This window comes from Piliocolobus tephrosceles, chromosome 13 (genome assembly GCF_002776525.5).
Source record: "Piliocolobus tephrosceles isolate RC106 chromosome 13, ASM277652v3, whole genome shotgun sequence".
NCBI classification, from domain to species: Eukaryota; Metazoa; Chordata; class Mammalia; order Primates; family Cercopithecidae; genus Piliocolobus; species Piliocolobus tephrosceles.
In genome coordinates, this window is record NC_045446.1 from 2991733 (window position 1) to 3002983 (window position 11251).

Sequence of the window (11251 nt, forward strand, 5' to 3'; positions counted from 1 at the left end):
CGCCGCCGCCGCTGCACTCACGGCGGGTGCCCGCGCCTCAGAGTTACCAATTGATTCTTGCGACTCCTCTACTCTCGTCATCTGACCTCATGGATGAACTTCAGGATGTTCAGCTCACAGAGATCAAACCATTTCTAAATGACAAGAATGGTACACGAAACTTCCAGGACTTTGACTGTCAGGAACATGACATAGAAACAACTCATGGTGTGGTCCACGTCACTATAAGAGGCTTTACCCAAAGGAAACAGACCAGTTATACTAACGTATCACGACATTGGCCTCAACCACAAATCCTGTTTCAATGCATTCTTTAACTTTGAGGATATGCACGAGATCACCCAGCACTTTGCTGTCTGTCATGTGGATGCCCCAGGCTAGCAGGAAGGTGCACCCTCTTTCCCAACAGGGGATCAGTACCCCACAATGGATGAGCTGGCCGAAATGCTGCCTCCTGTTCTTACCCACCTAAGCCTGAAAAGCATCATTGGTATTGGAGTTGGAGCTGGAGCTTACATCCTCAGCAGATTCGCACTCAACCATCCAGAGCTTGTGGAAGGCCTTGTGCTCATTCATGTTGACCCTTGCGCAAAAGGCTGGATTGACTGGGCAGCTTCCAAACTCTCTGGCCTGACAACCCATGTTGTGGACATTATTTTGGCTCATCACTTCGGGCCGGAAGAGTTACAGGCCAACCTGGACCTGATCCAAGCCTACAGAATGCATCTTGCCGAAGACATTAACCAAGACAACCTGCAGCTCTTCTTGAATTCCTACAATGGATGCAGAGACCTGGAGATCAAAAGACCCATACTGGGCCAAAATGATAACAAATCAAAAACATTAAAGTGTTCTCCTTTACTGGTGGTAGGGGACAATTCGCCTGCAGTTGAGGCTGTGGTCGAATGCAATTCCCGCCTGAACCCTGTAAATACAACTTTGCTAAAGATGGCAGACTGTGGGGGACTGCCCCAGGTAGTTCAGCCTGGGAAGCTCACCGAGGCCTTCAAGTACTTTTGCAGGGAACGGGCTTCATACCATCTGCCAGTGTGACTCGGCTCGCCCGATCACGAACCCACTCAACCTCAAGTAGCCTCGGCTCTGGAGAAAGTCCCTTCAGCTGGTCTGTCACCAGCAGTCAGTCAGACGGAACTCAAGAATCCTGTGAGTCCCCTGATGTCCTGGACAGACACCAGACCATGGAGGTGTCCTGCTAAGCAGATGCTCCTCCCCTGGACCATTGCAAGTCCATCCTTCTTCAAATGACCACTCCATAATATAACATTTCATCCATGTAAACTGGCCTCTACTATCTTTAACTCATGCATGGCCACTGAACCTCTCTGTAGTAGCCTGGATTTATCATTCTCTCTGCCTGCCCACCCCCTTTTTTGTATGGCCCAAGAACCACTTCCATGCCATACTGTAACATTCCAACATCTTTAGCCGATCAGATCTCTCCATCTCTTCTCTTGCCAGCTTTTTCCCATGCTCCCCCAACTATGTATCGGATGAGATTCTTTGATCCCAACTCTGTGTGTGTGCAAGCACGTGTGTCTCTGTTTGTGTGTGCATAGTTCTGTGGTTTTAGACACGCTTTCTTGTAGTGCTTCTGCAAAAAAACAAAAAAGGGACTTATTTTGCATTCTCAATGGTGTTTTTAAGGGAATTAGGCAGAATAGATTTCTAGGTTGGGTAGGCCACTGCGTTCTCTTTTGTTTGCAAATTGGTCAACAAAATTTGCAGAGTGATTTCAGGAGAGAGCAGCTCTGAGGAATGTGGAAAATCATAATTGCCATCTGGACCATTGATTGATTGTGAGCAATAGTAGAAGGGTGCCTATTACATAGAGAGACTCCTTCTGTCCAAATGAATTTCTGTATACTCTTCTATAAATAAAAGGGAGGAATATATTCTGCTGGAAGCCCATGAACCATTGGTGAGGTTCCGATACAACATAGAGTTTTTTCCAAGGAGTGAATGTGGCTTAATTACTGGACTCTCTTAGCACAGGAAGGTGGAAACAAAATGCCAGGCCTCTGCTCTGAAAAGCAAAACTGCTGTCGCTGCAGTATCTTATACTGGACATCCACATATCCACAAGAAGTGCCTCTTAGGTCTATGACGGAGAGTGTCTCCATTCCTCAGTTCCCAGAGAGCGGAGAGGTATGGCCTAAAAAGGATGTAGATGATGGTGGAGAAATGGGTGGGGGAAGAGGGACAGTCATTAACATAGTATCATGTTTAACAAGTATGGCCTTGATTTCAGTAGATGTAATGGAAGCCAAATTAAATTGATACAGAACCCATTTCTCAGAGTCTTTTTTTTTTTTTGAGACAGCGTCTCGTTCTGTCACCCAGGCTGGAGTGCAATGGCGCAAACTTGGCTCACCCTCTGCCCCCTGGGTTCAAGCGATTCTCCTGCTTCAGCCTCCCGAGTAGCTAGGACTACAGGCACCTGCCACCACGTCCAGCTAAGTTACGTATTTTTAGTAGAGATGGAGTTTCACCATGTTGGCCAGGCTGGTCTCAAACTCCTGACCTCAGGTGATCTGCCCGCCTCAACCTCCCAAAGTGCTGGGATTACAGGCATGAGTCATTTTGCCCAGCCATCAAAAAGATTGTTAATCCTATGAACTCCCTTTTGCAGGAGGGAAAGGGCCACTCTGTAGGGGCAGCCCTGTCCAGGTAAAGTTGTTTTCAGCCTCCTGTCTACTGTTAAGTGAGGGAGTCACAGCAAGACAGAGAGTATTGCTGGAGGGTGAGAGAACTGTGGAGACCAACTTCCACATAACAAGAGCCCAGCTCTTGGGAGCACTGAGATGTAAGCTCAGGGTTACACAGTTCCAAATCTTGGGAAGGGGCTTTTCAGACACACAGTTTGCTTTCTGCTGAGATAAGGAATGCATCACTCTGCCAGAGTATGACTTTTTACAGATTATTAAATAAAGCTGTATATGTCTCATTGTTAAACAACAACAACAACAACAACAACAACAACAACCACCACCAGTGAGGGGCTCCCCTGAGAAGAACATGGAGTAAGGGGAGTGCATTAGTTTGCCAGGGCCACTGTTGCAAAGTACCAGAGTGGGGAGGCTTAAACAACAGACACTTATGGACTCACAGTTTTGGAGGCTGGAAGTCCAAAATAGAAGTGTTGGTAGGGTTTCTTCTGTTAAAAGACTAACTTCAATTGCATTAAATTTAGCAGTTTACTTGTGCAAAGAATGACTCATGAGGCTGGGCGCAGTGGCTCACACCTGTAATCCCAGCACTTTGGGAGGTCAAGGTGGGCAGATCACAAGGTCATGAGATCGAGACCACCCTGGCTAACACAGTGAAACCCTGTCTCTACTAATATGGTCTCAGCCCAGTGATAAAAAAATGGACTTCAAGAGATTCTTTCCCAAGTTTTTCATTTTAATTTCATGTTGATCAAGTTGGTAATTCCGATCAAAGTGGGAAGAAGCAAAAAAAATACATTTCCTCAGTTCATGGTCAATAATTTTGTTCCCATGTGGACATTAGTGCTCTCTGGCTTCTCACCAGGGGGCTGGAAGGCTTCCATCTGATAATGGATGGTAATGGATGGCTGGTGGATTTGCACAGCGTGTGGTCCCCAGGGAAGATGGCGGGCTGGCAGCTAAGGGGATGGGAGCCTCACAAGGCAGCACAGCCCTCTCAGCTTCTAGGAGCGTTTCCGCCTGAAAATAGGCAGCGACCATGGTTTATAAACTCCCAGAAGGCAGCGTTTCAGTCATCCCCTCTGTTATTGTGTGAGGAGCCAGGCAGAGATCTGTAATGACACGAGGATGGGAAGTGAGTTGATGGGTCAGGGCTCCTCCTGGGTGTAGAGGACAAGTGTGGGGCCCTTCTTCCCATAAAAGTGGGGAGGTGCCTGCATCGGCCTGAATTTATCCTTCTGTTCATTTCCCCGAAGGATTCATTAACATTAAGCCCTGAGATCAACAGTTTATAATCACACTAAATAATTCAGATATAATAAATTATAAGATGTGACTGTGACCTTAGGTAAATATTAAAACAAACAACAACAATAACCACCACCACCACCCAAGCACTGTGCTGTTGCTAGTGAGCCTAGGAAACTGTTTGTCTTTCTCAGGAGAGTCCATTTATCTGCGGGATAGAATTCAAACGAACTTCAAAAGCATCCAGAGTGTGTGTAAAAGCATGACTGAAAACCAGTAGCTATAATCCCTACAACGGTGTTAACATTTATGTTGTCTGGGGACCCTGGGAGCCCTGCGAGCCCTGCTTCTTCAGGGCCATGAGGCCATGCTGACAGCAAGGAAGGCAAACTCGGGAAGCCAGTCCCCGCAAAGTGGAGCCTCCACCCACAGCACTCCTCAGCAGTGGGCTTGGAGAATCCGCATGTCCCTCTGGTGAGTCAGCACGCAGCTCAGTCTCTTTCAAGGCCAAGCCCTGCACATTCTAGCCTCACTGGGATTAAATCTTTACTCACATTTTCATTTTTTATATTGTCTATTTTCCACTCCTCTCTCCTCTAAAACTGAAAATCCTACCTCAACAGAAATTAGTGCTTTCTTGGTACAAAACATTTATCCTCATTCTCCTTCGGTCATTTTTCAAGGATCATATTAATGCAACAGTCAGATAAGAAAGGCCCTTACAACGCCAAAGCCATTCGTTTACTTTCCATTTCAAAGGAGGAAGGAAAACCCTGACCCATTTGGGGTAGGGCTAAGAACCAAGTCATCCCTTTTTAAGACGTTTAGTTGTGAATAACAGCTGCCCTCCAAGCTTCCCGGCAGGAAGCTGAACAAGAGGAAGAGGGAAGAGTTGGCTTAAGATGGAACCCCTGCAGGGGCCACTAGGCAGCTGCTACCCATCCGCACCACCGTAGGGTACAACAGTGGCCCCATCTGCAGCTTGGACCCAGGCCCTCATGCACAGGCATCATACTGGGGAGGAGGCTGCCTCTGGGTTTCCGGCGCTGCTGGGCAAGGTCAGGCCCAGTCCCTAGAGTCTGTTGGATTGGCAGGATGGCGGTGGTGGGGGGCACAGGGCAGCCCACCACTCCATGTGGAGGTGTCCTGACCATATCAAGGAGTGCAGGTGCTGCGCTAGCCACAGGGGTTCAAGGCCCAGCTCCTAGGCTGGCCCCTATCCTGGAGCTGGGCATGGCTGTGGCTCCCTGCTGCTACAGGCTATAGCCATGCTCGCTGCGAGAGTGCCAGGTGCCACACACTTAACGTTTGCTTTGCCAGCATTTTCCTTCCTCTTGCTTTTCCTATCCCTTTCTTTCTGAGATTAGAAAGGAAAAGGAAGGGAAGGAAACTTAATCTGGTGACTCTAGGAACTAGATCTTATTCAGTCGTTCCAGGACCATCAAGGCAGGAATTATCATTGTGCGGACACTTTGCTTACAAGGACAGAACTAAGGCTCAGAGAGATTGAAGAAAGGGCACAAAGCTGCCCAACAGGCCAGTGAAGGAGCTGGGCTTTGGGCTCAAGGCTCAGTCTCTCTGGCATCCACATGGATTCATTCACAGGTACCTCGGTCCCCAGAGCACGGCCTGCAGAGCTGCATATTCTTACCCTCTCCGGCCAGCTGGTGCAGGACACTAGGGGATTTTCCAGGCACACAGGCTAAGCACATGTGGACGTTCAAAGTCTTCATTTGAACACTACCCTTCCTCTGGGACCCATCATACTCTGGCACTCCAGGCATGGTGCTAAAGTCCAGGGTGTGCTATCGACGTAGCGGAGTGCACACACCTGCACTCTGTCTACCTGCGTCCCACCTGCGTCCCACCTGAGTCCCACCTGCATCCCACCTGAGTCCCGCCTGCATCCCACCTGAGTCCCGCCTGCATCCCGCCCGAGTCCCACCTGCATCCCACCTGCGTCCCACCTGCATCTCACCTGAGTCCCGCCTGCATCTCACCTGAGTCCCACCTGCATCCTACCTGCATCCCGCCCGAGTCCCACCTGCATCCCACCTGAGTCCCACCTGAATCCCACCTGCATCCTACCTGCATCTCACCTGAGTCCCACCTGCATCCCACCTGCGTCCCACCTGAGTCCCACCTGCATCCTACCTGCATCTCACCTGAGTCCCGCCTGCATCCTACCTGCATCCCGCCTGAGTGCCACCTGAATCCCACCTGCATTCCGCCTGCATCTCACCTGAGTCCCACCTGCATCCCGCCTGAGTCCCACCTGCATCCTACCTGCATCCTACCTGAGTCCCACCTGCATCCCGCCCGAGTCCCACCTGCATCCTACCTGCATCCCGCCTGAGTCCCACCTGCATCCTACCTGTATCCTGCCCGAGTCCCACCTGCATCCTACCTGTATCCTCCCTACGGCTCTGTGCTGGGCTGTAGGATGCCATCCTTGCATAGCAGTGCACGGCTCTGGATGGAACATCAGGGACGCTCCCCTCTGGTTCTCTCCTAGGATGCACACCCACACCGACCTCACCAGTCACACAGACCTTGCCAATCACACCAGTCACATAACTCCCTACAGACACCTCTGCCTGGCTTGCATCCCGTAAGAGCTAAATTACGAGCAAGATCTCAACAGTGTCTAAAGACTGGCAGTGCCCATTCAAGAGAAACCTCTGTGAATCCCAACCCACACCGTGCAGTCCTGGATGACAGTGCCGAGGAGCTGTGGCCCTTGTCTTGTGTGTGGCGCTCCGAGGAGCTGTGGCTTTCACGGCAGCCTTGGCGTGATGCCCATCAATGCCTTGAGATGTTGTCCCCTCCTGTGCCAGGCAAGGTGGTGCCCATTAGGAACCAGTCTGTGTCTAGCTCGCGGGAGTGTGGGTGGCTGAGGCCTATGGTGAGCCTCTGTGCAGTGCCTGGGGTGGCCCTGCACGGGAGCCCCGCCCAGGTACCACTGGGTCTGGGGGCACAAGCCCCCACCCCTGTTTCAGTGGGGTGGCTCTAAAGTGCCCACTCAGTCCTAAGTCCACATGGGAGCTGTCAGGACCACTTGCAGGTACTGTCTTCCTCCCCAGGAGGGGTCCCCAGAGCCTGCCCCGTAGCCTCTGCCTCAGAGTCTTTTTCCAGCAAACTCAACCATAACAGTTCCAACCAAACCTCATCTATGTGGTCAACCTCTCAGCCCTTCCTGTCCCTTCCACAGCCAGAATAACCAGAGCTAGTGTAAAAGGAGAGGGTGATGGAGAGGCGGGGAGAGTGGGCTGTGGAATGGAGACGCTTCTCACCTCCAGGGGGACTGCAAACCTCGGCTCACCAGCTCCCCCTAAACTCGGATGATGAGGGACATGGGCTAGGCACAGGTACGCGGCTGCAGGCCACACTCACAGCCCAGAGGCAAAAATGTATAAGGCAATAAGGGAATTAATTATTTCTTATTAACTAGTGATCATATATTTACCTTTATCTATCATTGATTTATTATCTATAGCTATCAATCTTTCCAAATCTCTCTATAATATTATTTATATCTATTTATTATCTACCCACATTTATTATCTTTATATCTATCATCTATATAATCCATTGTCTAACCATCATCTACCTATCTATAACTATTTATTTTATCTATTATCTATGTATTTTCTATCTATTATCTATTATCTACCAATCCATTATCTATCATCTAGCTATTATTTACCCATAATACATACATACACAACACTTTTGCATTTGTGTAATAGCTTTGTTACAAAAAATAGGACTATACGAAATATAGTATGAGTTTTGGATTTGATTACACTTAAGGTCATGACAACCAACTAACAATGGCAAAATCTTTACAAGCACACAATATCTCACTTGATGATTTTGGAAACTGAAGTGATAGATGCTGTGGATTTAATATTAGAAGTTTAAAGTTAAGCACGTGGTGCTGCTGCCTGAAGTGGCAGAGATGAGATTCAAACCCAGGTCTTCTGGCTCCAACTGCCATTCTCCTTCCCCCACGCAACTGTACTCTTTTTCCTTTTTCTTGTTTTTTACTTATTTATTTATTTTTTTGAGACAGAGTCTTTCTCTGTCACCCAGGCTGGAGTGCAGTGGTGCGATCTCGGCTGACTGCAGCCTCTGCCTCCTGGGTTCAAGTGATTCTCTAGCCTCAGCCTCCCAACTAGCTGGGATTACAGGTGTGCGCACCATGCCCGGCTGTTTTTGTATTTTTTCAGTAAAGAGGGGGTTTTGCCATGTTGGCCAGGCTGGTCTCAAACTCCTGAGCTCAAGCAATCTGCTTGCCTCGGCGTCCCAAAGTGCTGGGATTACAGGCGTGAGCCACCGTGCCCGGCCTATTTATTCTCTTTTTTCTTATCCTGTTTTCTTCATAAAGATTGTCACCAACCTTGCTCAGTGTCTGTCCAATTCTTCACCACCCAGGTCAGTTTCTACTTTCCCTCTGAGCCTGATTATTTCAACTTACGATGGTTTTTCTCTTCTGCCAGACACACAATTTATTGTCTCAACCAGGCCAGGATTTCTTTGGGCATTCCCCCTGTCCTTGGAATAGCACAGCCCAAATCATGGCACAAGTAGGATTTATTTTTATTTATTTTCTGTCCTTCTTATCATCGTATTATGTACCTTTTCACTCTTTTTTCTTTTATTTTTGAAAATACAATATGTTGTTATTAACTAGAGTCATCATGCTGTACAATGCGTCTGTTGAATTTATTCCTCCTGTGTCCGACTGAAATTTTGTATCTTTTCACCAACATTTCCCCAACCTCTTACCCCACACCCCATACCTCAGCCTCTGGTAACCACTATTCTTCTCTCTGCTTTGATGAGTTCAACTTTAAAAATTTTCCACAGACGAGTGAGGTTAGGTGGTATTTGTCTTTCTGTGCCTGGCTTATTTCACTTAATATCATGTCCTCCAGGCTCGTCTATGTTGTTGTCAATTACAGGAGTTTTTTCTTTTTAAAAGCTGAATAGTCTTCCATTGCGCAAATGTACCACATTTTCTTCATTTGTTCATGCCTTGATGGATACTTAGGTTGATTCCGTATCTTGGCGATCGTGGATAGTGCTGCAGTGAACACGGGAGTCTAGTGATGTCTTTGATATGCTAATTTCAAATCCTTTAGATGTATATCAAGAAAGGGAATTAATGGATCCAAGTGGGATTGAATACCAGACAGATGAATCATCAATGCCAGTAGGATTTGCATTTCTTTAGAGGCAAAATTGGAGAAGACTGGAAGTTAAACATTGGATCAACATTGGTTGTCAGCATGAGCATGAGAGTTGGGTGAGAGGCAGATGCAGCACAGGGAAGCGTTGATGAGAGAGAAGCAGGCCTGAGTGAGGGCTTCTATTTGTCTGTTCTCACATTGCAGTAAAGAACTGCCTGAGACTGGGCCATTTATAAAGAAAAGAGGTTTAATTGACTCACAGTTCCAAAGGCTGTATAGGAAGCATGGCTGGGGAGGCCTCAGGAAACTTACAATCATGGTGGAAGGTGAAGGGGAAGCAGGCAAGTCTTACAAGCCAGAGAAGGAGGAAGAGAGAGTGAAGGGGAGGAGCCACATGCCTTTAAACAGCCAGATGTTGTGAGAACTCATCACTGTCACAAGAACAGCAAGGGGGAAATCCACCCCCATGATCTAGTCACCTCCCACCAGGCTCCTCCTCCAACACCGGGGATTGTAATTCAACATGAGATTTGGACAGGGACACAAATCCAACCATATCATCAGGGGAGAGCTGGCAACTGTGCTGAAAGCTTCTGAGAGCCCCATAAGCTGAGAACAAGAAAGTAATCACCAGCTGTGGTGATGTGGGTGTAAGTCCTGATTGTGATAAGAAGCATCTCAGAAGAACTACAGAAAAAAAAGGGAACATCAGATTATCCATGTGATGGGAATTGAAGACGTAGACAGTTCTGGAATTATGGCTGAGAATGTGACAAAATAGATGGGACGTTAAAAAGAGAGGAAAGTGGAATTGAGGAGGGACCTGAAACAAATCTTGATAATTAAACAAACACCTTTGACAAATCACTCAGATTCTTTAAGCCTCGCTCTTTCCATCTGTAAAACAAGAGTAATCACAACAGGTGATCTATTTTGTTATTGAGAGTTAGATGAAGTAGAGATAGAAATAATATCCTAATGTGGGTGGTAACACAATTTATCTATAGTAGTTAACTGAGACAAGAGTAATGATAAGAATATGGCAATTATTGGAGTAGATGAATTAATATTAGGTTGATGCAAAAGTAATTGTGGTTTTGCAATTAAAAGTCATGGCAAAAACAGCAATTACATTTGCACAGACCTAATACTTCATTTAGCAGTGTCATCAAATTTTAATCTTACAACAAATTACATTTATATCTTTGTGATTACTCTTTGTGTAACTATTCAGTTACTCTCCATCTTATAATTACTAAAACCTCCTAATTCTCAGTGAGTCTTTCCTGGAACTCCTTAAATCACCGTCCATAACCACACTCCCCCTTGCCCTTTCATCTCCACCCCAACTTTTGGGTTTCACAGCACAGCTGTGCTCGGCTTGTTTCTTTATATGTGTTTGCATGAAGATACATGCCTCCATGTGAATTCTACCTAATTAGAGATATGAGATTTTCCTCAAATATATAAATTCTGTAATTATTTCAGAATTGACATATGTTGCACTTTCCTATATGTTTACCATATTGTTGATATTCATGGGACTAAATATTTTCAGTAATCCCTTAGATGAAAAATTTCAAAATGCATCTGACAAAGAAAAATTGCTCATAACAAATATGAAGCTACAGGTATCTAATGAGTATGAAGTGCTTGTGATTGGAGCCTCCAGCCCCAGCAATCATGCAGGCAAGTCATCCATATTTCACTGAGGGCCTCTTCCTTCAGTTTGCTATTCCAGCTCAGAGGAAATCACTCACTGGGGTAACTGCCTCCATTCAAGTGGAGGCTGGAGTCTGGCAGACACTTTGTGTTGAGAGTGCATCTGCCTCAGGAGGCTCGTCAGGCTGGCCAAGCAGGATCCTTGGGAAGAGATGGTAGCTTCCAGAGGGGCTTCTGTGTGGGTTTTCTGATGTGCAGAAAGAGGTCTCTGTAGCCATTCTGCCGATTCCCATTCTGAAAAAAACTCTGTCAAGATTCATCTTCATGGTACCAGAAGAGGTGGAAATTGGTGGCTATGCTCACAGCCGTTGGTGGTACTGAAGAGGTGGAAATTGGTGGCTATGCTCATGGCTGTTGGTGGCACTGAAGAGGTGGAAATTGGTGGCTATGCTCATGGCT

At 47.0% G+C, this 11251-nt stretch overlaps 1 pseudogene across 1 annotated transcript; it reads left to right on the forward strand.

Annotated features, from left to right (window-relative positions):
• LOC111520590 lies at nucleotides 1-2973 on the forward strand (annotated as a pseudogene). The gene has a single exon (XR_003307030.2). The product of XR_003307030.2 is annotated as a protein NDRG3 pseudogene (transcript).
• Nucleotides 2974-11251: the final 8278 nt, after the last annotated feature.